Genomic DNA, 27,527 nt, shown 5'->3' on the forward strand with positions numbered 1-27,527 from the left:
TATTGTTTTGAGTTTTTGTTAAATTTTAATAAATATTATGTTTCTTTGGTCATTTCATTTGTAAACTCTACTAGTCTTATTTCAAGAAGCGAGATTCCTTTGAAGGATCTTAGATTTAGGAAGGAATGAACATGAATGCCTTAACCATTTCTCATTGAATAAATGTTGCAATAAATTAAAAAGTCCAAATCCACTCTTGAATCCTTAAGGTTAAAAAAATCCCATCAAATCTTGAGTGTCTAACATTAGAAAACATTTCAAACAAATATTATGACTTAGTGCTTCAAAATAATTCACTCAATATTGAATGCCTCAAGGGCCCGTTTGGTTGTCAGAATTGGAAGGGTATAGGAAAATTTGATTGCTTGAATTTGGCAATTTGATGTTTGGTTAGAAAAATGAAAATTAGGATTAAAATTTTGTAATTTTAGCCCAAAATGGGCATGGAAAAATTCCAACTTAATAGGTGGAATAGTAATAACTTCTTTCTATCCAACTATTTTGTAAACCAAATTTTATATGTTGTTGGGTCCGACAACACTAAAAATTTTGGTAAGAAAAAATAGGGTTGATGAAAGTGAAAACCATTTGTCATGTGTAGAGCCCGTCTATTGTTATCATTTTAGAGAAGATGTTTCATGAGGTAAGCCACCATGGTTTCCTTCCTTGCAATGTTTATATCAGTTTCCATTTCTTTTTTTGTCTTCATTAGACTTACTCATCTAGTTCTTTGGCTACAGACAGTTCTGAAGCGACCAATAAGAAATCCAGCTTAAAGTTTGTAAAGGGTTTATTTCATCATCTGCCCGAGGTATGAGATAACTTTATGACCATGTATCTAGCCTTATTTTTTGTCATGACCAGATGAAGATGGATACCATTTTATTTTTATTATTTTTGTTTTGGGTTCCTTTTTATTTGTAATGACCAATGCCATCACCCACTCTGTAAGCAAAGCGAGCGTATCTATACTCTGTCATTGCCCACTCTCTAAGCAGAGCAACCTTATATTAGTGGATTTTCAATATTATTACTATGAAAAGAGATTAGGGTTTTAATACACATCATTTTTTTGTCATTGAGCTTCTCATGTTCTTGAAGAGAAACGAGCATGTCCACCTATGTGTTAATTATTGTTAGTTGGACAACTGTTATTTCTGACCCGAAAATAGCAGTAGTATTTATGGGTAGCTTGGATAGTTGTTCATCCTTATCTATGTATAGTAGCATTAGTTATGGGTGGTTTGGACAGCCGTTTGTCCACTTGCCAAGAATTAGTAAATAGTTATTGCAAGGATAATTATTTACTAATTTTAGTGATTCCCTTTTGGACAACTTGCAACCAATTCTATTGTTGGCTGTCGAGTTGTCTTAATCTCAACCGTCGATTATAAATCAATCTCGGCCGTTGGTTTACCAACAAGAGTAGTATAAAGGAGGTTAGGGGGGCATTTGGAAAACATGAAGTTTTGGAGAAACGTTTGCAGTGTTAGCAAACAGTCTTGCAGTGTTAGCAAGGGCGCAGTGTTAGCGTGGGGATACCAATGGGGAATATCAGTGGGAGAAATTAGGAGGTTGTCGAAGTTCTGCCAGTAAGAGGCAAGGAATTTTGTATCTCTTGATTTGCTGAAGTTTAATATAATTTCTCATCTGTAGAATTGGTTTTCCCTTAGGGGTTTTTCCAAAGACAATTTGTCTCAAAATATTGTGTTCATTGTGTTGCGCATTTCTTTCCGTATTTTATAAGTGAAGTTGCAGTTGTGTTATTTTTCGATATTAGCTGGGAATTTATTTTCAGCAATTTAATAATCATTTATGATAGGAGATTAATAATCAGTGACTGCAATAGTTGATTTTTCACATGGTATCAGAGCATTGTTAAGGGTAGAAGAGTTTTTCCCTGAGAAAGAAATTTTGATCTCTTTATATTTATTATTGCTTTAAACCCTTGAGATGGCTTTAGCTAGTTTGAGAGATCAGGATAGATTGGATGGTGCCTCAAATTTTGGTGTCTGGAAGGCCAGAATTTCTTTATTGTTGGAAGAGAATGGTATCAAGGATTATGCTACCAGTGTTGTACCTGTACCAACGGATGCAACACAGCTTGCAGCATATAGGAAGGATGATGCCAAGGTGAGGAGGATAATCCTTGATGGTGTCAAGGATCATATTGTTCCACATATCTCAGAGCTAGATACAATGAAGAAGATGTGGGATGCCATTCAGAATCTGTACTAGAATGCTACCACCAATAGGAAGTTGATTCTCAGAGAGAAGCTAAAGAATACCTGGATGAATCAGGGAGAAGATGTCACAAGTTACCTCACTAGGCTCAGACTTGTCAGGGATGAGTTAGCAGCTGTTGGAGATAGCCCTAGTGATGATGAGCTAGTGAGAATAGCCCTAAATGGGTTTACTAAAAAATGGAGTGTCTTTGTTCAAGTTGTCAGTGGACAAGATACTTTACCAAGTTGGGATCGACTATGGACTGATTTCACTCAGAAGGAGTTTAGACTAAGTCTTGTTAATGGGGCCAACAAGAGTCAGAAAAATGAGGTGGAACAAGAGAATGTTACCCTAGCGGGTAAAGGGAAAGCAAAGAAGGGATCTAGCAAAGGATCAAATTCAAAAAGTGAGAAGAAGAAGAAGGACCTTTCTAAGGTCAAGTGCTTTGGATGTCACGAGTTTGGCTACTATGTCATTGATTTCCCAGAGAGGAAGAAGGGTAAGAAGTAGGTGGCAGCTTCAGCAAGTGCAGAAGAACTCTCCAGTAGAATGGAAGATGAGTTTGTTCTCATAGCTTGTATGGTTAGCTCAACCTCACAGTGTGTTTGGTATATAGATTGTGGGGTGTCATTTCATATGATAGGAGTTAGAGAGTACTTCTCCAGTTACAAGGAGGAGGACACCAACATCCAGATTTCTATGGGAAACTTGTCCAAACTCAATCCTGTTGGGAAAGGGACGGTTTAGTTTTAGAGGGAGAATGGAAGGATAATTCCACTTCATGATGTGTTATATGTGCCAGGCTTAGGTATGAATTTGATTTTTGTATCTGTTCTTCAGGATAGGGGGTATAATGTACTCTTTAGAGGGAATAATGTGTTGATTAAGCACAAGGATTGGAAATTACCTATAACTATTGGAGTTAGGAGTGGTCACCTTTATAGATTACAGTTTGATACTCCTAAGGCACTTATGAGAAACAGTAATCCTAGAGATCTTGGAGAGCTATGGCATAAGAGGATGGGCCATATTCATCATGGAGCACTTAGATTGCTTCGTGAGACCGTGACAGGTGTTCCAGAGGTGAGCACAGAGCATGACAATGTATGTAAGGGATGTGTGTTGGGGAAGTTTGTGAAAGAATCTTTTCCAAGAAGTGACACCAGATCTAAGGGTGTTCTTGATCTAGTACATTCAGATGTTTGTGGACCAATGTCGACAAAATCTCTCAGAGGATATGAGTACTATGTTACTTTTATTGATGATTTCTCTAGAAAGACCTGGATATATTTCTTGAAGACTAAGGATGAGGTTTTAAGTCAATTCCAAGAGTTCAAGGCTCTTGTGGAGAACTCAATAGGAAAGAAGATAAAGGTTCTTCGGTCAGACAATGGTGGCGAGTACAAAGGAAATGTCCTCCAGGAGTTCTATACCAGAGAAGGAATCAAGAGAGAATGGATTATTCCTTACAATCCACATCAGAATGGAGTTGCTGAGAGGAAGAACCGTTCTATATCGGAGGTAGCAAGAGCTATGCTACATGACCAGGACATGTCGCATTACTTATGGGCAAAGGCGTGTAATACAATAGTCTACATTCAGAATAGAGTTCCACACAAGGTGCTAGGGAAGATGACACCAGAGGAGGCTTTCATAGGGAAGAACCCAGATGTTAGTCACTTGAAGATATTCAAGAGTTTGGCATATTGTCATATTCCTGGAGATACGTGTACAAAGTTAGATCAGACTGCAGAGATGGGGTACTTTGTTGGGTACAGTGAGACCTCAAAGACATACATGATTTTCATTCTGGGGACTAAAGGAATTATTGTGAAACGGGATGTCAAGTTCATGGAGGACAAGGCATTTAGGAGATCCAAAGATTTTCCAGCAGATGATCAGAGTGAGCAGCCAATAGAAGCTCCAAGACCAAGTCAAGAGCAACAAAGCTTAAGTACAGTTATGAGTACGAGTGTAGACTCAGTTAGTGAAGATTCACAGAGTATGGAGCAACAGGTGCAATAGGAAATGCATCTAGAAGGCTTAGAGGTTGAAATTTCATCCTCCACAATTGGCAGCGGGAACCATGTGGTTCCAAATACACAAAGAGATACTCAAGAGTTTGTGGGAGCTCCTAGGAAGAGTACTAGACAGCGAAGACAACCAGCCAAGTTCAATGACTATGTGGCATTAGTTAGTCAGTTGGTAGATAGTGAGCCTTCTAGCTATCAGGAAGCTGCAAAACATCAGGTATGGTGAGATGCTATGGTTGAGGAATATTCTTCAATAATGCAAAATGATGTGTGGGAGGTAGTACCTAGACCAACAAATAGGGTTGTAGTTGGATCACGCTGGATCTATTAGATAAAGCACGGTGTAGATGGTAGCATCGAGAAATACAAGGCAAGGTTTGTGGCAAAGGGGTTCTCTCAGAAGGAGGGAATAGACTATGAGGAGAAATTTTCTCCTGTTGCCAGGTATACTTCTATACTAGCTGTAATCTCACTTGTAGCACAGATGGGATGGCAAATCCACCAAATGGATGTCAAGACAGCATTCCTTAATGGTGATTTGAAGGAGGAGGTATACATAGAACAACCGGAAGGCTTTGTAGCACACAACAAAGAAACCCACGTGTGCAGATTGAAGAAAGCATTGTATGGACTCAAGCAGGCTCCTAGAGTGTGGTATGAGCGCATTGATACATACTTGCAGAAAATGGGCTTTGTGAAGAGTGAAGCAGATGCTAACCTCTACTACTTGATGGTTGGGGTGAGATTCTCATTCTTGTTCTTTATGTGGACAACCTATTTCTTAGAGGTTCACTAGGGCTCATAGTGGATTGCAAGAGGAACCTTGCAGAAGAGTTCGAGATGAAGGATTTAGGACTTATGCACTACTTTCTAGGCATGGAAGTGTGGCAGACAGATGGGGAGATTTTCCTTGGTCAAGGGAAATATAGCATTGAAATCTTGAAGAAATTTGGGATGGAGGATTGCAAAGCCATGTCTACACCCATGATCACAAATTGGAGGAAGTTAGATACAACTAAGGAGAAAGATGTAGATCCCACTTTATATAGACAGTTGATTGGTTCACTTATGTATTTGGTCAACATTAGACCAAATATAGCATTTGCAGTAAACTCTCTTAGTCAGTTCATGGTTGAACCAAAAAAGAATGCATTGGATAGTGACTAAGCATGTGCTACATTACTTGTGTGGTACAGTCAAGTATGGGATCAGATATGTTCGAGGTGAAGGTATCAGGTTGGTAGGCTATACTGATGCAGATTGGGTAGGAAGTACAACAGACAAAAGGAGCACTTCAAGGTGTTGTTTCAGCTTGGGATCAGGAGTTGTATCTTGGTTCAACAGGAAGCAAAAGTTTGTGGCTCTAAGTTCAACAGAAGCAGAATACATAGCAGCTAGCATGGTGACATGTGAAGCTATATGGCTTCGAAAGTTGTTAGTAGCCTTGTTTGGTCAGAAGGTTGAGACTACTGTGATACATTGTGACAATCAAAGTTGCATCAAGTTCTCTGAGAATCCAGTGTTTCATGATAGGTCTAAACATATAAATATCAGATATCACTTCATCAGGGATTGTGTACAATGAGGTATTGTTTGACTACAATACATACGTACAAAGGAGCAGGTAGCAGACATTCTGACTAAGGCATTGGGGAAGGCAAAATTTATCTTCTTCAGAGATAAGTTAGGTGTCCTGCAGAACAACTTCCTCGCTAAGAGGGAGTGTTAATTATTGTTAGTTGGACAGCTGTTATTTCTAACCCAAAAATAGCAGTAGTATTTATGGATAGCTTGGACAATTGTTCGTCCTTATCTATGTATAGCAGCATTAGTTATCGGTGGTTTGGACAGCTATTTGTCCACTTGCCAAGAATTAGTAAATAGTTATTGCAAGGATAATTATTTACTAATTTTAGTGATTCCCTTTTGGACACCTTGCAACCAATTCTATTGTTGGCTGTCAAGTTGTCTTAATCTCAACCGTCGATTGTAAATCAATCTCGGCCGTTGGTTTACCAATAGGAGTAGTATAAAAGGAGGTTAGGGGGGCATTTGGAAAACATGAAGTTTTGGAGAAACGTTTGCAGTGTTAGCAAACAGTCTTGCAGTGTTAGCGTGGGGATACCAATGGGGAATATCAGTGGGAGAAATTAGGAGGTTGTCGAAGTTCTGCCAGTAAGAAGCAAGGAATTTTGTATCTCTTGATTTTCTGAAGTTTAATATAATTTCTCATCTGTAGAACTGGTTTTCCCTTAGGGGTTTTTCCAAAGACAATTTGTCTGAAAATATTGTGTTCATTGTGTTGCGCATTTCTTTCCGTATTTTATAAGTGAAGTTGCAGTTGTGTTATTTTTCGATATTAGCTGGGAATTTATTTTCACCAGTTTAATAATCGTTTATGATAGGAGATTAATAATCAGTGACTGCAATAGTTGATTTTTCACACTATGTTTGTCAATTTTTTTGGACGAAAACCCTAACTCGTTGTCTCCACCATTAATGTGTCCCTCAAAAAAATTGTCTTCCAATGTTGGTCGATTATTTTGGATGAAAACTCCAAGTAGGCTTTTGGTGGCTTATGATTTCTTTACGGGAAGGCTCAAGTTTGATTCCCATGAGAGATGCCTTCAAATCGACTGTTGTGGAGTAGGGGCTCTGTTTGCCTCTTATTATTTAAATTGACACCTGATATCGTTTCTCGGGCAGTAGGTGAGAGGGGCCACTTAATTTTAATGTTGGAGTTTTATGAGACATTCAAATTGCATGGAATCGGTTAACAACTTATTTTTAGTGAAGTATAGCACGAGCTCACCTTGCCAGTGCTTCTCTTTCTCTAGCTGAGCACTACAGTGTTTAGATGGAAATTCAAAGCATGTACTAGATGCTTCACATCCCATCATAAAAGTATTGATTTGATTAAGCACACAATTATTCCATGAAGAACCAGAGAAAAGAGAAAACAAAAGCAATTATAAACATCACAATTTAAGGCTGTTAAAAAGTTCTAAAATAAAAAATCCAACAAATAAACAGCTGCAAATTTGGGTTCATTATCTCCATATCCTAATAGCATTAGAGTTCCAACCCTGAAAAAGATAGAGTCTATGTAAACTAGAAGTAGCTTCTCTGGCCCTCCAACACATACTCTTTTTTGGTCAGCTGACTCAAGTTTAGTGGAAATTTATTTGAAGTTTTTTCATATGTATCTATCCATTCTTTGCGCACAAGTGATGAAATTACCTGAAAATGTTGTCACAGTGCTTCCTTTGAAACTGAGAACTCTTGTCAACTGTATATTTTGTTTGATTAATATCTCTAGAGGCTCTTAAACTTGCAAGCACAGGAGATGATCCCCGAGTTATATCAGTATCACTCTATTCTCTTTCTCTATTTGTTTTAGTGGTGATCGTTTGTCCATGTAATTCCCCAAATGAATTTTGGCATATATTTCCATATGGACCAAGTATTTCAATGTTAACATCTTGTAAACAATTGTTATTTATGTCCCCAGCTACCTTTTGCAATACATTGTCCATGGTATTAGAGTAATTAGCAGATCTTTTCTCACTCATGTATTTTACATTTACTAATTTCTTGCTCCTTCTTTCACAATGATTCTCACTAGATTTACAGAGTTTTTTTGTTTGACATGATTCATTAGACTCAACTAGAGCTTCATAGGCAAGCCCTTTTCCATTATCTATGTCATTTGTAAATGAATGCTTCAGAGGCTGATCAGGTGAGTTTGTTTCCTCACCTTCCACTCCAACAGATTGATCCAACAATGGCACATGCTCAAGCCTTGTCAAAGAGAGACTAATGCAATAAATAGATGGATTCTTAATACTAGTAATTAAGTGACTGGTCCTCACTAATAACTCTTTATTTAGTTGAACTGTGTGTGGACACTTAATTGGCCCCATATCCATTGCAATACAGTTATGATTCTCTTCATGTGTCTCTTCCATTTCCTTTTGAATGTCCTCTTCTATTCCAAACTTTCCAACATCTCCTCCATCTTCTACATTAGATTTTTTTCTCTTGTCCTGGTTTTCAAAGTATGCCCTTGGTATTGCAGCACTGCAATCAAGGTTTTTTCTTTGCATTGCTACTTTCTGACATAAAAATTTATGATATGGAGCTGAAATTTTGAATTGGTGTAGCAATGGACTCAACATATTATACTTTAACCACACTTTTACATTTTAAACAAACATTTTCAAGGCAAAAGATAAATCCATACTATCATGCTCAAAGCCTCTCTCCCAATCAGGTCCCTTCAATTTGTTTTCATTATAGATACCTTCCATGGATTTTCGTTGCAACTGTTATATACATGTTTCCCCTATCTCAAAACCTTTTTCTAGGTTAGACTCTTTTTCTGTGTAATTTATGGAGCTAGACTTTACAACTTCTTCATCTTGCATTGCAATCTCCTCCTCTAGAATCCTTGGATCGTCAATTTTTGCAAATATATAGCCCTCTTATGCCCATTTTCTTGTCAATATGTTTCTTTTTTCAGCACTCCGAATAGCTGCTTGTTCCCTTGCAAGTCTCCTAAGTTTTGTGCTAAGATCAATTCCCTCCTCATTTGAACTATGTTTTTTTCCAAAGGCTTCTCCATTGGAGTCAGGATACCTTACCATGTACAATCCTCCTTATGGGTTACCAAAACATGAGGTTGCACCAACAAGGCCTAAATCACCTATTATCTCTGCTATAGGCAAGCTAAAGGCCAAAGCTATAGCCTAACATTCAGAACCTCCCCACAGGAGAATTCGTCGGAGTGAGGACCCAAGGAGAAAGATTCCAATGAGAGTGTTCCCCACATCTATTTCTCACTTCATTCTTTGTTGTTGTGACTATAATAGGCAATTTGTATTTTCCATGATATGGTAGGTTGAATAGATAACTAGGTGTAAATTCCCCGACCACATGCTCTCGGGATCACTGGTCGGGCAAGTCACATTTGTACGTACGATCATACCAACTTGGGTACTTGTGTAATTAAGGCCGCAAAGATAAGGAATGTAATCGGTCGGCATTCGGTCATAGATGAGCCCCGTGTCGGCTGCCCTTTTCGGCTCTACATGTCTGGCATCTGTGCCAAAAACATCCGCAGTAGAATTCGTTGAGCTGTCAAGGATCGGCATGCCTTTCTTATCCACAACACTTGCCGTGGTCATTAGAGCAGATTGAATCGCAGCCGGGCTCCAGTTAGGATGCGCTGCTTTGATCAAACTGGTGAGCCCACTCACGTGTGGACATGACGTCGAGGTCCCAGAAATTATATTAAACTAAATGATTCTGTGATTGTCTGGGAGGCCCGTGGGGCCGGTATTCGTAGGCCACGCAGCAAGGATGTCAACTCCGGGACCTACGACGTCGGGTTTCAGGATCCCGGGATCCGCAAAGCTTAGACCCCTCGACGAAAAAGCTGCCACAGCTAACGCCTCTGCTTTGCCAAAAATAGTCCCTTGAAAATCAATTGTGGCAATCGGTGTTTTTCCCGAAGCTGCGTATGCTTTAATCGCGAGACCGTCTTTGTAGCCGACGAAAGTCACCGGCAAAACATGGGCATCTGCTATGATTTCCTCCCTGGTGGTTTTATCCGAAACCAAGATCATCCCCGCACCGCCCACCGTTTTGACAACTTCGCCCTTCTCTACCCGGACATTACTGCCTTGCTCGCACACCACAATCTTCCCGGCAACGGTGCTCGAGCTCAGGCTGCTGTTGAGACACAAGTTCCTGCTCGATGTATTGACGTGGACTAGGGGCAGTGAGTCTGAGAGGCCTTTCCCTAGGAACAGAGACTCCTCGTTCAAGACACTCCCGTCGCCCAGATGGACGATTGCAATGAAACTCCTGTCCATTGCGCTAGCCCCCACCGTCATGATCTACAGCGCCTCGTTAGAAAGGGAAGAGTATCCCGGACCGCTATTGCCAGCGGAGCAGGTGACGAAAATGCCCTTCTGGATCGCTGTAAATGCACCCAAGGCGATGGAATCTTCATGGAAAGGCACCGAGAATCTGCCAATCGAGAGCGACATGACGTCAACACCGTCAGCCACCGCCTGGTCCATTCCCGCCAGAATGTCTGATTCCACACACTCGTCGCTACCGTAGACCTTATACATAGCCACGTGTGCACTAGAAGCCATTCCGTAGGCAGTTCCGGAGGCGTAACCGAATAAACTGGCATTTGCGACCGCTGCACTGGCAGCTGTAGATGAGGTATGAGTGTCGTGACCTTCCGTGTCACGTGGACTAGGGTTATCGGTGTCGCTGCTAAAAGCTTTGGCTCCGATTAGTTTGTTGTTGCAGTTGGATGAGTTGAAATCATGGGTGCTCTGGAAGATGCCCTTCCACTTTGTCCACGGCGGCAGCATTCCGGTGTCGGAGAAGGAAGCGCTCTCCGACCACACACCCGTGTCGAGTACTCTGGTGATGACGCCCTTGCCAAAGCCAGTCACTGGCCACAGGCCGTTGTGAGGTTGGAGGCCCAGAAATTGGCTAGAATAAGTCGTGTGCAGTGGCAGGAGTTTTTCTGGGTACGCCGCAATAAAGCCTTGCTTCTCCTGGATTGCTTCCAGTTCTGACTTCATCAAGCAAGCTACGAATCCATTCAACACGTGCTCGTATGAATACAGGACTAGCTTATCTTGGCCTACGAACGATGAGTACCTATACTTTGTGTATCTTCTTCCTAAAGATTTCGTTTGGTTGGGGAAGATGAATTTGTGGCATAGCCAAGTTATCTTATAACCAGGTTTTCGAAAACTTGGTTTTGTGGTTTGGAAAACCAATGGTCCATTTAGTTGACAAGGAAGATGAATATATCGTGGACCCCGCAATATTATTAAAAAAACTGTCATAAAATTCAAAACCTAGTTTTAATTTTGAATTCCACCTTTTTATTGGAAGAAACATCTTCCAATTTTTGACCAAAATTGGAAGATGAAATTGAAAACCAGGTTATAATTTTAACTAACCAAACACCCATGTTTTTCTGCAAAACCTAGTTTTACCACTGATAACCCAGTTTTGACCCTCATCTTCCAGCAACCAAACGGGGCCAAAGGGAGAAATGTTGTTTGTAGGCATTGGATTTTCTTTTTTCTTCAAGCACTCATCATTACGAGATCCTTCACTTGGGGGGGGGGGGGGTGGCAAGAAGATGGGGTGGGCTTCATGGAGGGATTCTCTATTGTATATGCATGATGTATGTTATAATGGGGGGGTCTTGATTACTCCATTCATTCATGCATCTTTCTTTATTGTACTTATCTTTCTTTTTGGGGGGAAGGCTTTTCCCATTAGGTTTTCCCTCTTTCTCCATTTTTAGAGAGATTGCATTGCATTTCATTACATTTGTACATGGGTACCTAACATGGCCTACTAGTCGGGACCCATTGTGTATTTCATCATAACTTTTGTGTGAGCTTAAATGCATTCCCCTAAGTCGCACTTAAGTGGGGAGGTGGGGGGGGGGGGAGGGGGGGGAAGGGGGTGTTAGTGTAAATAATTATTTATTACACTTTACTTAAGTTTACTTAGGTTAATACATTGTTTTATTATTTATTAGTTATACACCTAGGAGTATGCGTACTCATATGAGTTGTCTTGTTGACAACACAAGAGTAAGAAACTTTAATTTAGTAAATGGTGTCTACAACAATAGAGTTTGCATAATCAACTGAGTTTTCATGTAGACAACATAGTTTTTCACACTCTAAATTGAGCACATGGTGTCTACAACAACTTTTTATGTGACACACACATGTTAGCTTATCATCTCATTATCGTACTAACTTCTATGCTCAATGGAGGATAATCCACTTTTGGTGGACATGTGCTTTGTTGTGAGGCTTATCATTTTGATAACTCCTAGTCACTCTAGAGGCCTTTATATACAGGCACTTCTAGTGTGCATATACATCATATGACGTCAATTATCTATTACTAAATGATCTAATATCCAAAGATTTAGACATCAATTGAATATCATATTATTATTCTGATAATACATCATTTGATCCATATTGTGCTAGTCTTGTGCTTCTTGATCTTGGAGTTATTTTTCCCTAAGGAATATTCTTCATAGTATCATAACTATACCAAATTCTTACATGGTATCAGAGTTATACCTAATTCTTACATATTTTTCTTCATGGCATAAGAGCATATAGTTCTATTCTCTGGTATATGGTTATATCAGAGTGTCTATGATTCATAGGCTATAGTATAATTTGTTTGAATGAAATCTGATTTTTTCTAATGTAGGCTAGTTCATGTGAGTAAGTGATTTTACTGTCCAGTTAAAGAAAGATCATAAAAGTGCTAAAAGTCATAGTAAGCAAAGATATTGATATCTATGTAATTCTTAAAATATTCTTGAGTCTTTTGATTCTTAGAATTAGAGTTATTATGATTCTTGGGCAGTGTTAGCTTTTCCTTAGTGTGAAATTCTAATCTTTTGTAGCAGGCATAAATTTCGTTAAGGAACATTTTTTTTTAGGTAACAAAATTGCTACACAAGTTTGGTTAGAATTTCTTCTACTGATTATTTTAAAGTGTTGAAAGTTTTGATTTTTTTTCTCATCGAAAAAGAGAGAAGTTGATTAACAGATTCTCTTGGTGTTCCTTTGCCCTTAGTTAGACTGAATGGAAAGAATTATTATGATTTGGTTTCACAAATCGAATTGTCTCTAACTCTTCAAAATTATAATGATGTTGTCATTGGTAGTGAACATAAATGAAAAGACTCTAAAAAAGAGCAAGATGATAGGGATAGGAGAGACAAGAAGGCAACAGCCTTGATCAAATTAATACTTTTTGAAGAAGTTTTTCCAAAAGTTCAAAATGAAAGAAGTGGAGTGGAAGTATGGAAGATATTGAAAAATATGTATCAAAATTCAGGTGATGTATGGATTATATCTCTCACCACAAAGTTGTATAATATGAAATTCACAAGCTCACAAGAAATAGTGTCTCATCAAATTAAATTAAAGGAAAAGAAAAATGATTTTTCTTCACTTGGAAAGAACATAGTCATATGATAAGGATTTTGTTCAAATCATATTACAAAGTCTTCTAGGTTCTTATCAATAGTTTATAAGGGGACTAGATACTATAGATAAACTACGAGCTATTAAATTTGATGAGTTGTGTGCTAAGTTAGTTCAAGAAGAAAAACATCAAATAAAATAAAGAGAATCTTCTATTGTTGAATGTGAATCTCAAGCATTTGTAATGCAAGGTAAACAATATCATCAAAAGGTACAAGATAATAAATTAAATGGAAGGAATTGAGAGTATGATGATAAAAATAGTTCATCTAAGAATCCAAATAGAAGCAAGTGAAAATGTCACTATTGTGGTAACAAGGACATAAATCTAATGAATGCTACAAAAGGATTAATGATACAAAGTATAAGTCTACAAAATCAATTGATTCTAAGAGAAATACCTTTTGTGAAGCACTTTAAGAAAATAGTTCTTTTAAAAATGAATGGATAATTGATTCCAACTGCACACAACATATGTCACATAATCAAGAGCAATTTGAGTTACTAAATGAAAGAAATGGTGAAAATATATATTTGAGAGATAATAGTCCTCTATAAGTTAAAGAAAGTGGAAATGTTCAAGTGAGTAATGGAATCTTTAAGAATGTGAAACTTGTCCCTCAATTGTCAACAAATCTTCTCTCTATATTTCAAATTACCAATCAAGGATATAAAATAGAATTTTACAATGATAAATGCTTAGTAAAGGATGTGAACAATAATTATAAAGTGGCTACAATTGGTAAAGTCGAGAATGGATTATATAAATTTCAAGAATTCATTGAAAATAAAGATGTATGTGATATTGCCAAGTATGATGATGTGAGTAGGTTGTGGCATTAGTGAATGGGACACATTAACTATCAAAGCCTCAAGGTTATGGAGAGGATAAATATGGCACATGGGCTCCTAAGGATCTCACCTAAGAAAAAGGTATGTGAAGGATGTGCAATGGGTAAACAACATAAAGAAATTTTCCCACAAGGAAGATCATGGAGGGCAAAATCCTCTTTACATTTGATCCATACTAATGTCATGGGTCCTTTTAAAACACCCTCACTTGGAGGTGCAAGGTATGTTTCCACATTCATAGATGATTGTACTAGAAAAATTTGGGTTTATTTCTTACAAAAGAATGATGAAGTGTTCCATAAGTTTAAAGAGTTCAAGGTTCTAACTGAAAAACAAAGTGGGAAATCTCTAAGAATCATAAGAATAGATAGAGGAATTGAATATATGAATAAGGAATTCTTGGGATTTTGTAAACGAAATGGCATAAAAAAGAATCAACTATTTCTTACTCACCACAACAAAATGGGCTTGCAGAAAGAAAGAATAGAAATATAATGGAAATGGCTAGGTGTATGATTCATTCTAGAAATATAGAAGTCAATCTTTGGGCTGAAGCAATTCATACTGTAGTTTACATTCTCAATAGAACTCCTACAAAGGCTGTTATGAATATAACCTCTGAAGAGGCTTGGAGTGAAAGAAAGCCTACTACATCTCATGTTTGTATTTTTGGTTGTATTTCTTATGCTAACATTCCTAATGAAAAGAGGAGTAAATTAGAAAGAAAAAGTGAGAAGTACATAATGGTGGGATATAGTGAAGAGTCAAAATGTTATAGGCTATACAATCCTAATACAAGGGAGATTAAAGTTAAAAGAAATGTTTGATTTGATGAAGATATTGAAAGTAATAAATTGTCCATATTTTCTCATTTTCCAATTTTGCGTGAAGAAGATAAATCTATTGGTACTAATGATTTAGATCAAAATATGACATCTCTTCCAGAAGGAGCACCATGTAGGTTGAAGATTCAAGTAGCAGTGATGATGAGGACACAAGGAAGATAAGGAAGACTCGAAGCATTCAAGAAGTCTATCAAGACAACCTTAAGATATTTTCTAACTATGATCTTATGGCTAAAGTGATGCAGGTTGAGACTCCAAGGACATTTGAGAAAGCTAAAGGAAAAGATGAATGGAAAGAAGCTATGCAACAAGAGTACAACTCCTTGATGAACAATGATACTTGGGAATTGACAACACATCTAGAAGGAAAGAATTTGGTTAGTTGCAAATAAACCTATAAAACAAAGTTCACATCAATGGAGCCATTGGGAGATACAAGGCTAGTGGCTCATGGTTTCTCACAAGAAGAAGGTATTGACTACGCTAAGACATTTTCTTGAGTTGCTAAAATGACTTGAATTCATACCATTATTTCATTGACTATGAAGTGTGGATGGAAAATGTTTCAAATGGATGTAACAAGTTCTTTTTTGTATGGTGACTTAAAAGAAGAGATTTACATGCAAAAACCACTAGGATTAGTTAAAGATGGTGAAGAACATAAAATCACTATATGGTTTTAAATAGGCTCCAAGGGTGTGGTACTCCAAAATAAATGAATTGTTTGTAATAGATGGATTTGATAGAAGAAAAGCTTACCCAAATGTATATGTAAAGCATGTTGATGATGAAATTGTTATTATTGTCTTGTATGTCAATGATCTAATCATTACAAGAGATTCCACACAATATATTGAGAGCACCAAGAAAAAACTCAAGAAAACTTTTGAGATAACTGATCTAGGATTAATGCACTAATTCTTGGGTATGCACGTTTGGCAAGAAGAAAGAAGGATCATTCTTTCTCAAACTAAGTATGCTCTTGATGTATTGAAAATGTTCAATACGAGTGAATGTAAATCAGCCAATAGACCATGTGAGGTAGGATTAAAGTTAAGTACTCATTCTACTCAAAAGAAGGTGGATGAAAAGTTGTATAGGCAGCTTGTCAACAGTTTCTCATATCTTACTATAACTAGACCAGATACTACATATGATATTTGTGATGTATCCAGGTACATGGCACATCCACATTATGATCTCTAGAAAATTTCTAAGAGGATTTTGAGGTACATCAAATGCACTTCCAAGCTTGGAATTGAGTACAAACATGAAGGAGAACCTACTTTAGTACGCTATATAGATTCTGATTATGTAGAAGATATTAATGATAGAAAATCAACTTCACAATACATCTTTCATCTTGGATCTAGACCAATTTCTTGGAGCAGCAAGAAACAATCAACAATGTTACTTTCACCAACCAAGGTAGAATATATTGGCATATCAAAGGCATCTCAAGGGACTCTATGGATCTTAAGACTACTTCTAGAGACACATCATCAACAAGCTCATCTAAGCACCATATTCTGTGACAACCAAAGCACCATTAAGCTCATGAAGAATTATATATACCATGCTAGGTCCAAACACATTGAGGTTCATCATCACTTCATTCATGACTTAATGGAGAGTGAATTATTGGACCTACACTTCTGTGGCACTAAAGATCAAATTGCAGATATATTTACCAAAGCATTATCTACTGTCAAATTTCTCAAGTTTACAACCTTGCTATATCTCAAAGAGGTTGATGCTTGAATTCATTCTTGTAATAATTTATCCCAATTAAAGATGCATTAGTGGTAGAAATTAAGGGTAGGTGTTGGAATAATTACACCTTTGAATGAGTAATTATCATTATTTATTACAACTAAATAGTAAGTTGTTATTGGCATCTTCTAGCCCATCAATTGGTGACTGAGTAAGCATGTAGTTCTATCATCTTTTACCTCCTCCACACATGAATTTAGTTGAGATTTTCTTGGTTCTAGAAAATCTAAAAGTCTCTATATAGAGAGAGAGGTAATTGCAGTGCAATAATCAATCAAAAACAATATCTCTCTCTTTTAATATGTTTTGTGCTGTTGTTCTTTTATCTTAAGTTTATTGTATTTTCCATAGGCTATGTACAACTTATTTAGTTGTTTTGACATAGCATATATGGTCTTTTTCATTTATAACTTTATTCAATCTAATGCACAACAACTCATCCAACTCCTTGGCCCATTCTTCTTTATTTTTAAACTTATCTACAACCTTAAGTGCATGAGGGAAGAGCCCAAATTTTTCACCAAGATATTCTGAAAATTAATTTATAATTCTCCTCTAGAGCACAATTCTCTTATTATCAAAATCAAAGAGGCCATTAGTCATATCAAATGTTTTCTCTACTTGCTCACAAGAAAGACTAATGACTTAACAACACAATATTGTGACATCACTATCCCTATTGTTCCATTTTCTTACAATTGGCTTCAAAGTGGCCTCATTACTTTTCAGCTCATTCCATATATCCATTAGTTTTGACAATTATGCATAAAATGCAGGCTAGCCCATCTTGTCTACCAAATATATAATTGTATTTATTATTTTATCTTCATACTAAACATCTAATTCCACATGCATTTCACATAATTTGTTTTTTTCTTCCTCAAACTCTTTAGCTGTATATAGTTGGGGTCGTAGTGGGGTAACTAGTATTTCTATAAGGGGAGTTGTATTAAAAGGTGCAATTAGAGGATGAGGAGGATAAGTAATCCTTGGCTGATTAGATCCTTCTCCTACTTTTCTTTTCAACAACTGTCTCTCCATTTGAGCTATTGTTCCTTCTAGGTGGTGTATTATATTCCCTCTTTCTTCATAGGCCTCTAGAACCTTTTAAAATTTAGCATTTAACTCTAGGATCTTATTTTTGTCTTCAGTTGCAACCACAACTCCAAGGTTTACCATTTCTTTAGTCATTTGGGAAACCTTTTCACTCTCTACCTCATCCACTATGTAAACAATGAGAATATCCGTGTGTTCATAAAATGACATCTCTTGAATCATTGCTTTGTCTCTTTTCTAGATGGACCACATCACCAAGGCATGATGGTCATATCTATACTTTAACCCCTTATGGGATTGTAAGACTTCCTCGGTTATAAACAGGGTGTCCTTTACTTTCCTTATTGAGTCAAAAATCATTGCATTAGCAGTGTTCCACTTGGGTAATATTAAAACTCTTGAATCCTTTTTAGGGGTTATATGTACAAATTCTTCCATAAGATTAACTTTGACTTGTTCTTAAATTTTAGAGTCTTGCCTATTAGGTTGCTCTATTTTAATAATTTTACATTTTGCCTCAAAAATTGTTAATGTCTATTCTCCATAAAAACTAAGTGAAGGCTCTTGATTTAACAAAACTTTCATCATCTAAGAACTTCTTAGATGCCTCCTCCACTACATAGTCAATCTCCTTTCCCCTAAAATCACCCACAGTGAGGGCTAATGTAGGCATAGGGGGCTCCTTTAGGACTCCTTCCTCTATATCTACTATGGTGATTACTATGTCATTCTCCCCTCCCATTTGTTTTAGATGTTCCTTCAATGAGATTTCATCTTCTATGCAAAGGGGAGTTTGTGTGGGGGGATACTTTTCAGCTCTAGAAGAAGAACCTTGTTCTCATTTTTATTTCTTAGCAATAGGTGCAATAGATGGCCTCTCATAAAGTTGTCTCTTATATAGAGGTATAGGGTGCACACTCTTTGAAACCACATACCTACGTATTCTCTGCAATGTGTATTGGCCTTGTGATATGATTATCTAGTTTCTACCTTTGCTACCTTGTCTGGGTAAGTTTGGGTTAGGATTTCTTTCTTTTCATTTAAGGTTTGCATAAAACTAGAAAAAATTCTCATAAGCATATCTATCCTAATACCCCAATATTTCTTATCAACAAGAGGGTTATATTTTGGTTCAAAAGAATTAATAAATTCAAGAACCCTATTGTATACTTTCCATTTTTCTTTTCTAACTTCTTGTTCCTGCAAAACAAATTCATTCATAATTATATCCTTTGGAAAGTATACAAAATGTTCATGGGGTCTGGCCTTAGTCCTTTCTTTGAATATATCATAAAAGCCCTCAAAGTCTATAAAATGGGAATGATACTATGCCATCTGATATTTATCCAAAAAAATTGTAAAGTCTTTCCATCCCCCTTTTGTGATTAAAAAGTTATGAATGATAGTGAAACCTAGGAAGATTGTACCTCTTGATCGGCCTACAAGCTCTACCTCTTCAAGTCCTCCTATCTTCCATAGGATTTCTGCAATTCCAAATTTCAAGGGCACTTGGTAAGGTAGAATATTGGTCTTGTCTTGGAAACCATATATTCTAAAAATAATTGAGACTGCATATAGGATAATGTGCCCCCAATTGTGACTTACCTTCAACCATTTTGAGCAATCTTTTGGTCTAATCAGTTCTAATAATGGTTGAGGTATTCTAGGACTATGTCCAACCAATGAAATCCTCATCTTAGAGGCAAAATATCTATCAAATCTTATAAAGCTAACATCTGTGACCTCCCATGTCATATCAGCACTCCATAGTTGGACTGGTAATCTTTCTCCATCCTTCTTAGTCTCTAACTTCATTTCTTTGGAAAATAAGAAGGACCTTTATACAAACAAATGTACATGAGCATGGAATACCAGGAGAAAGGCTTTTCTACTTTGTCCTTACTTATACATATGATTCTATCATGAATCTCCTCTACTAAATATGTAGAAAAATCAAAGATTGATCTCATATGATATTGTAGTGTCTGAAACATGATGAAAACAATAGAGCCTTGGATGTGATCTTGTTCGTTCATTCCAAATATCTTATAGTGAGAGAAATATAGGGCTTGTGATCTAGGATTAAAGTATTATCTCAAAAATGGCTCTAGAGTATTTGGTGTAACCAAAGGTAATTGTCCTATCTTGATAAAATGTTCTTGCAACAATCCCTTCTATAAATGCACCTTCTGAGCCTCATACCTAGTTTACAAGTCTTCAAAATTGATTGGTTCATGTAATGCTTGATTAGGGTTTCAAAGAAAAAATTCCCTAATTAGTTCGGATGTAACTTTGAATAAATTTTCCCTAGCATGATTCTTGACTAATCTAGATATAGGATCATATCTTTTTGCAATCAAAGTCAAGAGATCATCATCGAAAAATACCCTAGGAGTTACTAACTTGCCAATGTCAAATTGAGAGAAATTATTCAAAGGGGTATCCAGGTTTCTTTTTGAGAACCATTTTATAAACAGCTCCAAACTCTTAATAGATGTCTCTAAATCCCTTAACCAATTATCTTTGTCATACAAACCCTCACCAATTCACAACCTACAGTTTTTTGGAAGCAATTCCCTTCCTTTCACTTTTTCATTTGTGGACTAAGGTAATTTCTCTAAAAAATCATCATGAACATTTCTCTACTAATAAATTTGCTTCCCAGAAGAATCTCACCACAGAGGCATCCTTTTCACTTAAAACAATCTTAGAGAACAAAATCTTAAATGATTAAAGGATATCTGTACTCACCCACAAAATCCCTGTAATTCTAGAATTGAACACTTCATTGCTTGAAAGAGAAACAATCTGTTGGATACTTATTTTTCTCTGAAGGTTTTATCATTTGGTATTCGATAATTGATCAAAATTCATGTTTTATGCAACATTCCCTCCACACAAATTGGCATTGATCAACATTAAACTCTACAATTGTAATATTTATAGACATGTTGTAACTTTGAAATCTGGCCGTAGATCTATTATGATTGGATGGTTCTATTCTAAACTTTTAATGCCCGCACCATACTTTTTGAAGTATGCCATGTGTCATCATGCCACTTTCTCACTTTAGTTAAAAGGTATGCAACTTTATTATGCGAGAAAGCAGCAATTATCAATCTAATGTTCGATCAATGACTGAGAGAAAACATGGAATGGTTACATAAAAACAACAAAATCACTCATAGGATGGGCCCCTCATAGACCCATGGCAGCTTGTCACATTCTCTCTTTGGTTGAATATTATGCAATTTCATTTTATGAGAATATGAAAGTTGTGGATCTCCACATGATCAATGGTATCCATGAGATCATGTAGTGCTTGCCCCTGATTCACGTATTGTTATCATTTCTGAACTCTTTTGAGGTTAGTTTTATGTTGATGGTTAGCAGCATTGTTTTGAGATTATCAAATATTGTGCTATGGATTCAGTTTAAATTATGTGATGAGATTACTTAGATTTTATATTTCATGTATGTATGATGATTATTACATTACTTTCAGTTATTAATGATGATTAGTAAGATGATTTATTATCATATGTGTTTTCTTATGGATACTTACCCCATACTTGCATGTGTATGGTGTGTGTGTTTGTTTTGTGTGTTTGCTTTTGTATGGCGTGTCTGATGTGGTTAAGGAAGGGAGTCGTAGTCACCTGCTAGTCAGGATCTACATGATGCACCACTTCCTACCATTTCCTGTTTAGTTTAGTATATATTGTGCTTGTACATGCATGGTTTTTATGCAGGTTGTAGGTACCGGGTATCGACTTCCCTGAATTGCCAGGATGAGCGTACCCTATCACATTATCTCAATGATAAGAGAGGGGAGATAAATTCTCAAGTCCAAATCCCAACCCTTTAAGCCATTTGTTCTAATTGAAAAATTAGGACAAGTATCTGAGTTGAGTACCCTCCGAATATGTCGAATGACATAATTCATGATATAAACCTTTGGTTTGATTTTGTATGTATTTTGGCTATGATGGATTTTTCGTATTTTTACCTTGTGAGTCTTTGATGTATTTTCTATTAATTAAGCCTAATTAAAAGATTTAATTAATGGTTTAATTAAATGGAAAATTAATATGATATTTTAATATTTATTTTATTTAATTAATTGAGAAATTAATTAAAAATAATAATTAAATTTGAAGATAAAAGTTAAAAGTTTAAATTTGGAATGTGACAATATTTATTTTAATAATAATATATTTGGAGCTCTTTTTTAAATAAATGACTAAATAATATTATTATTAAAGCTAATAAATATTTTAGCAAATTAAGTTTTGGAAATGAAATTTAAAAGTGGAATTATAAAAGTTAGTGCATGAGATTTAATAAATAAATAAATAAAATTGGAAAAAGTAAAGTAAATATTATATTAATTAATGTGCATTATTTTAATGTTTGCTCACATAGGATTTGGCAAATTCTCAAGAGTTGTCATGTAGACAACACTAGAGTTTGCACTCTAAGAATGCACAAGTTGTCTACACTTAGGAGTTAGCATTTTATTTGAGCACATGGTGTCTACAACCTTAAGACTCATCTAGAAGGTTGGAGAAGACCCATGCTTGGTTGTCATGCTTATCTTCTAGTTGTTCTAGAGACACTCTAGATGCATCTTAGAGGCCTTTAAATTGAGGCTCTCCTAGTGTGTTTGGAAAAGCTGAAGCAGAAGCTTAAAGGAAAGCTGAAATGAAAGCTTAAATGAAAGCTTAATGGAAGCTACAAGCTGAAGTAGAAGCTGAATGGAAGCTACAAGTTACAAGCTCATATTCTTCTTCATATGCTCATGCTTCTATGCTTCTTCTAGCCTTTCTGGTCACTTGGAGGATTCGATTGGCTTGGATCTTGGAAGGATTGCGAATGATGGAGAAGGAAAGGATTTTCTATGGACTTCTAAGGCATGATGAATTAGCATCAGTGTCCAGGTGCACTCGTGATAATCGCATATTCTCTTTGCACCATTTCTCTTCCTGTCTTCATCATGTTTGTTATAAGTGTCTGATTATATTCCATAAATGAATTTGCAATTTGAATCGGAATCTAGATATGTAAACATTAGAAAACCCTAGATCCAGTTAAGGAGACATTAGATCTAGACGGGTTTGGGTTCGAATTAGAATTAAATTGAGAAAAGTGATTTCAAATTTATAGTTAAACCCATTAGATGGATTAATGGATATGTTTAGAAATCAATTATTTTAAAAGGGAAAAATTCTTGTTTAGAAAAGACCTTTATAACTAAATATATATTCTCTTATGCAAATCTGCATATACATATATAGTGATAATTTTGTATATATATATATATATATATATATATATATATATATATATATATATATATACGTATATACATATATACATACATATACATATATACATATATGTATATATATATATATATATATATATATATTCATGTAAATCAAAATGAGAAACCTTATTTACAAATCCGAATTTTGCATATGGTAAAATGTTTAATGAAAACGTTGTTTGAAACTTATTTTTAATATTTATTGGGGTGGGCGGGCTTTACCCCGACTGCACCCCCATCCCCTTTAACCCTAGCTGCGGTACGTGGCAGGACTGCGAAGATCGTAGAGTACCTGCGCGATCGCAGTGTACCTGCGATCCGCAGAGTACTTGTGACCCGCAGGTCTCGCACGAGTACGTGCCAACGACTTAATAACAATGCCATCGTTTGTTTAGAAGGGGTTGAAACATTCAAATTTAATAGAATATGGATGTTTCTAAATTTATATATATATATATTTGATTTTTTGATATTCAACAATTATTATATATATATATTATATTTATTATAAATGAAATTTTAATATTAAAAAAAAAATTAATCATCTTATAATATTTTAAGTCTCATGATATAAATTTAATTTAAATTGTTTAATGGAGTTTAAATGGGAAAGATAGAAAAATCGAATGGAAATTTGAGAAGATTATATATTATTTTATAAGAACAATTCTTCTAGAGATATTAACGTTTATTTGTTATTCATTGAATGAACGACGAATCTGATTTAAGTATTGAGATTATTAATGGGATTATTATTTATTAATAATTGTTAAGGTTAGCAATTATTAATGAATGATAAGTAAAGCTAGTACAAGTATTAAGTATTTCAATTCAGATTTGTAATAATTGATGTATAGCAATAAGTTATAATAATTGGTTTAGACAATCTCAGGGGATATGGGATGAAAGGTTAAAGCAAATATTAGATAATTTTATTGAGAGATAGTTAACCTTATATCATTGGGAAAATAATTGCGTCAAAATATAGGTTATGGAACTATGGTTAATTATTTATTGAGAGATATTCTTTGAGTTGTCATATGATTAATTGTAAAGTTATTAATAAATTAAGTAATTTGCAAAGGAAGAATTGGGTATCCTATTTGAACCTTTAGATAAGTTTAATTGAAGCTGAATATGGAATTGGGTGGAAATTGTGAGTTTTTGTAATTTGATGGAAGTACATACTTGGAAATTGATTTAGGTCAAGGCAGGATTATCAGCTTAAATAACCCAATCTATATTTAGGTTTTCATTAAGATGTTATTATTATTGAACTTATTAGTTAATTAATATTCATTGGGTTGATGGTTTGGTTGTGAAATTATTTATTAAATCAATTAATTAGAGTTAATTGGATTTAATAATTAAGTTATGTAATAGAGATTTATTTGATATAATTCTTTTAACGAGATTGTGAATTATCTATATCAAAGTTGATAAGTCTTATGACTTGAATAACGACTTTAGATATTATATGGTTGTCAACGATGATAACGATTAAATTAAAAGAAACAAACTTTAGTATACCTGATTAAGTTTCTAATTGAAAACTATTAGAATGTCAAAAGGTCATGGAATTGTGTATCTAGGTTAATTGATTGTTTGATCATCTTAAGGTTATATTCTTCTTAGATTGATAGTTGGCTCTCTTATAGTATAACGAGTAACGATCTTTGATTATGTTGAAAAGTTGTAGTGACATTAAGGAAAAGTTATTCAATTAGTAACTTTGATCTTAGCAAAATAAAGAGAGCAATTTAATTAAGAATCAATGATGATTAATTTAATGAGTAAATAGTTATTCTTAAGTTATTCTTAGAATGTAATTCTTAATAGTAGAAGGATAATGCTACCAGGGAATCAAATGGGTTGACTTGTAGGTCAAATGATGAAACTTAGACATTTGAAGTATACTTGAAAATGGAAACTAGAAATCCCTACACATTATTCAACTATGTGAATTTAGTAAACCAAAACATGTGTTTTCATCGTATATTCTATATGCTTCTTGTTTTGGGTTTTGGGTTGACTAGTGTTGACCAGTCCTAGGTTGTTACCAGAGGCTCGGGGGTTATGAGATGTGATGGCATGTTGATCTTTTTGGTCTCGATCTTTATAAGCCCAACCATGGTTATGTGATCGTATGCTCTATGAAATATTTGTATTTGTTCATCAGTCTTCATGTGTGAAGCTGAGATGTATATGTATCTGAAACACTTGAGCTTATCATTTTTGAGTCATCGATCAGTTATCCTTGGATTGTTTTCTAGTCTCCATGATGGGACTATGATGTGGATTTATTCTTGATGATGTCATGTTGTGACATGTTTGGCTCAACCATTTTGGAGTCTTCGATCAGTATGATTTTGAGATATTCTTGGTTGCTTATTGAGAACCAATGGATATGGTGATTTATTTTGAGATATTTTTGGTTATTGAGAACCAATGGATACTTATGATTATCAGTGATGCCTTCAGTTGCCAATAGAGAACTGTTGTGGTCATGATTTTTTGTGGATGTTGCTCATGGAGATTTGATGCTTTTATGCATATTTGATGATTTTATCATGGATATTTGATGATTCTTACTGTGGATATTGGATGATTCTTTTTATGGATTATCTTTTGGATTTCTTTACAATCACTTGTACAGGACTGTGGTGATTTTATGATTCCATGAGCATTAGGGTAAGTAATCTACTTGTAGTGTCGGGAAGTGGTTTGCAATGGGGGTCGGGGCCCTAAGGGTTGCCAGGGTAACTCATTGTAAGTTTGGTTAATAAGTGATAACATTTACACACTAAATGGGGATTAAATGAACCTAAAAAGATAATTGTTTTGGTTCTCACCCATGCCTTGAGCGCTTGTATAGGCTAGGATGGGAGTAGTGAGACACATGGTTGCGACCTTGCATTCCATAGTATGCCTCGTCAGTATGAGAGGATACTAGTGGCCGCATGAGATCTGTATGGACCCCTGGAGTTTAGCTAACTGCCAGGGTAACTTGTACGAGATAAATGCGATGACACTTTCCTGCTTGTATAGTAGGTTCCTACATGTCATTGTGTGCCTTTGGGAATTAGATGTCGGTTTTGTGTGATGGAACCTTTGAGTAGTATACTTTTTAGGATTCCTAGACATTAGAGATTTATGCTTGGTGGTTTTGATATCCTATTTGGGAATTGAGATTATCTCCTCAGCACAGTGGGAGTGGACCATTTAGGTACCACACGGTCGGGTGGTAGTGTATTTTCCACTCTTATCATTTGAGATCCATCTAAGACACCATGGCTGGAGTATTATTGGTTGGTATTTATCTTCATTATGTTCTTGGAGCATTACGATAGATGATATACCTTGTAATGGATGTATTTATTGGTATGTTCTTGTATTGATGATTTGCATATGTTAGTTGATGATATATTATGCTTTACTTTGCATGTTAGTAGGATGTTTTTAGGAGTGACATTCCTACTATGTTAATACCGATGATCTCTTCGGTGCTTTGGAATGTTACGCATAGAGGGATGGCTAGGATCCATGATGGTCTAATGATGCTATTTATGGTTGGGAGGAACCGTGCACTTAGTTTATTATGTTTGTGATTTATGGTTATCTCTTATGATGGATGTTTATATCTTTATGATGATAGTGTATCATGTATGATATGTGGTTTCATTTATGTTATTGCATCATGGATTAATATTGGATGATGATGTACTTTATTTACATGGATGTTTATTCTTTTAAGCTTTTCATACCTTGTAACATGTATAGTGGATGATTGAGCAATCTAAAATGTACACTTGTATATTGTTTAAGAAAATTGGATGTATCCTTGTTATTTCATTGTTAAGGATGTAATGTTAGATGAATAAGTTATGATTAGAAGTAATTCAACGTTAAGGGATCTTTAAAGAATGTAATCTGTTATGTTATGTTATTTTCAGTTGGATGCTACTATTGCTTCCACAAGTGTTGTGTATGGTTTTACTCTCATGTTTAAAAAAAAAAAATTGTTTGGTAAACTTGGTGAAATTCTTTGGATCCTTTGGTGGGGCATTACAGATCACAAACCCTTTATCCAATTTGGTAGTTTCAACCAATCAGAACTTTTTAGTATGCTGACTCATTCTATCACATTTCAACTTGTGGCTCAAGGATGACCTAGGTCCCACCATTCTCCATGTTTCAAAACCTCACTTTCTCACTTTGGTTAAATGGTGTGCAACTACAAAATGTGAGAATGTGATAGCCCTTAATCTAGATATGATCGATGGCTCAGGAAATATGCTCCTTCTTAAAATTTTGGAAGGGACCCGCTAGGACAGGTGTCACT

At 35.7% G+C, this 27,527-nt stretch overlaps 1 pseudogene; it reads right to left on the bottom strand.

Annotated features, from left to right (window-relative positions):
- Window positions 1-7,633: 7,633 nt before the first annotated feature.
- On the bottom strand, window positions 7,634-23,569 carry LOC149558678 (subtilisin-like protease 3 pseudogene; annotated as a pseudogene).
- Between the last annotated feature and the right edge of the window lie 3,958 nt (window positions 23,570-27,527).

Source organism: Cupressus sempervirens, chromosome 5, assembly GCF_028749045.1.
Source record: "Cupressus sempervirens isolate cs-2001-9-10 chromosome 5, ASM2874904v1, whole genome shotgun sequence".
Classification (NCBI taxonomy): domain Eukaryota; kingdom Viridiplantae; phylum Streptophyta; class Pinopsida; order Cupressales; family Cupressaceae; genus Cupressus; species Cupressus sempervirens.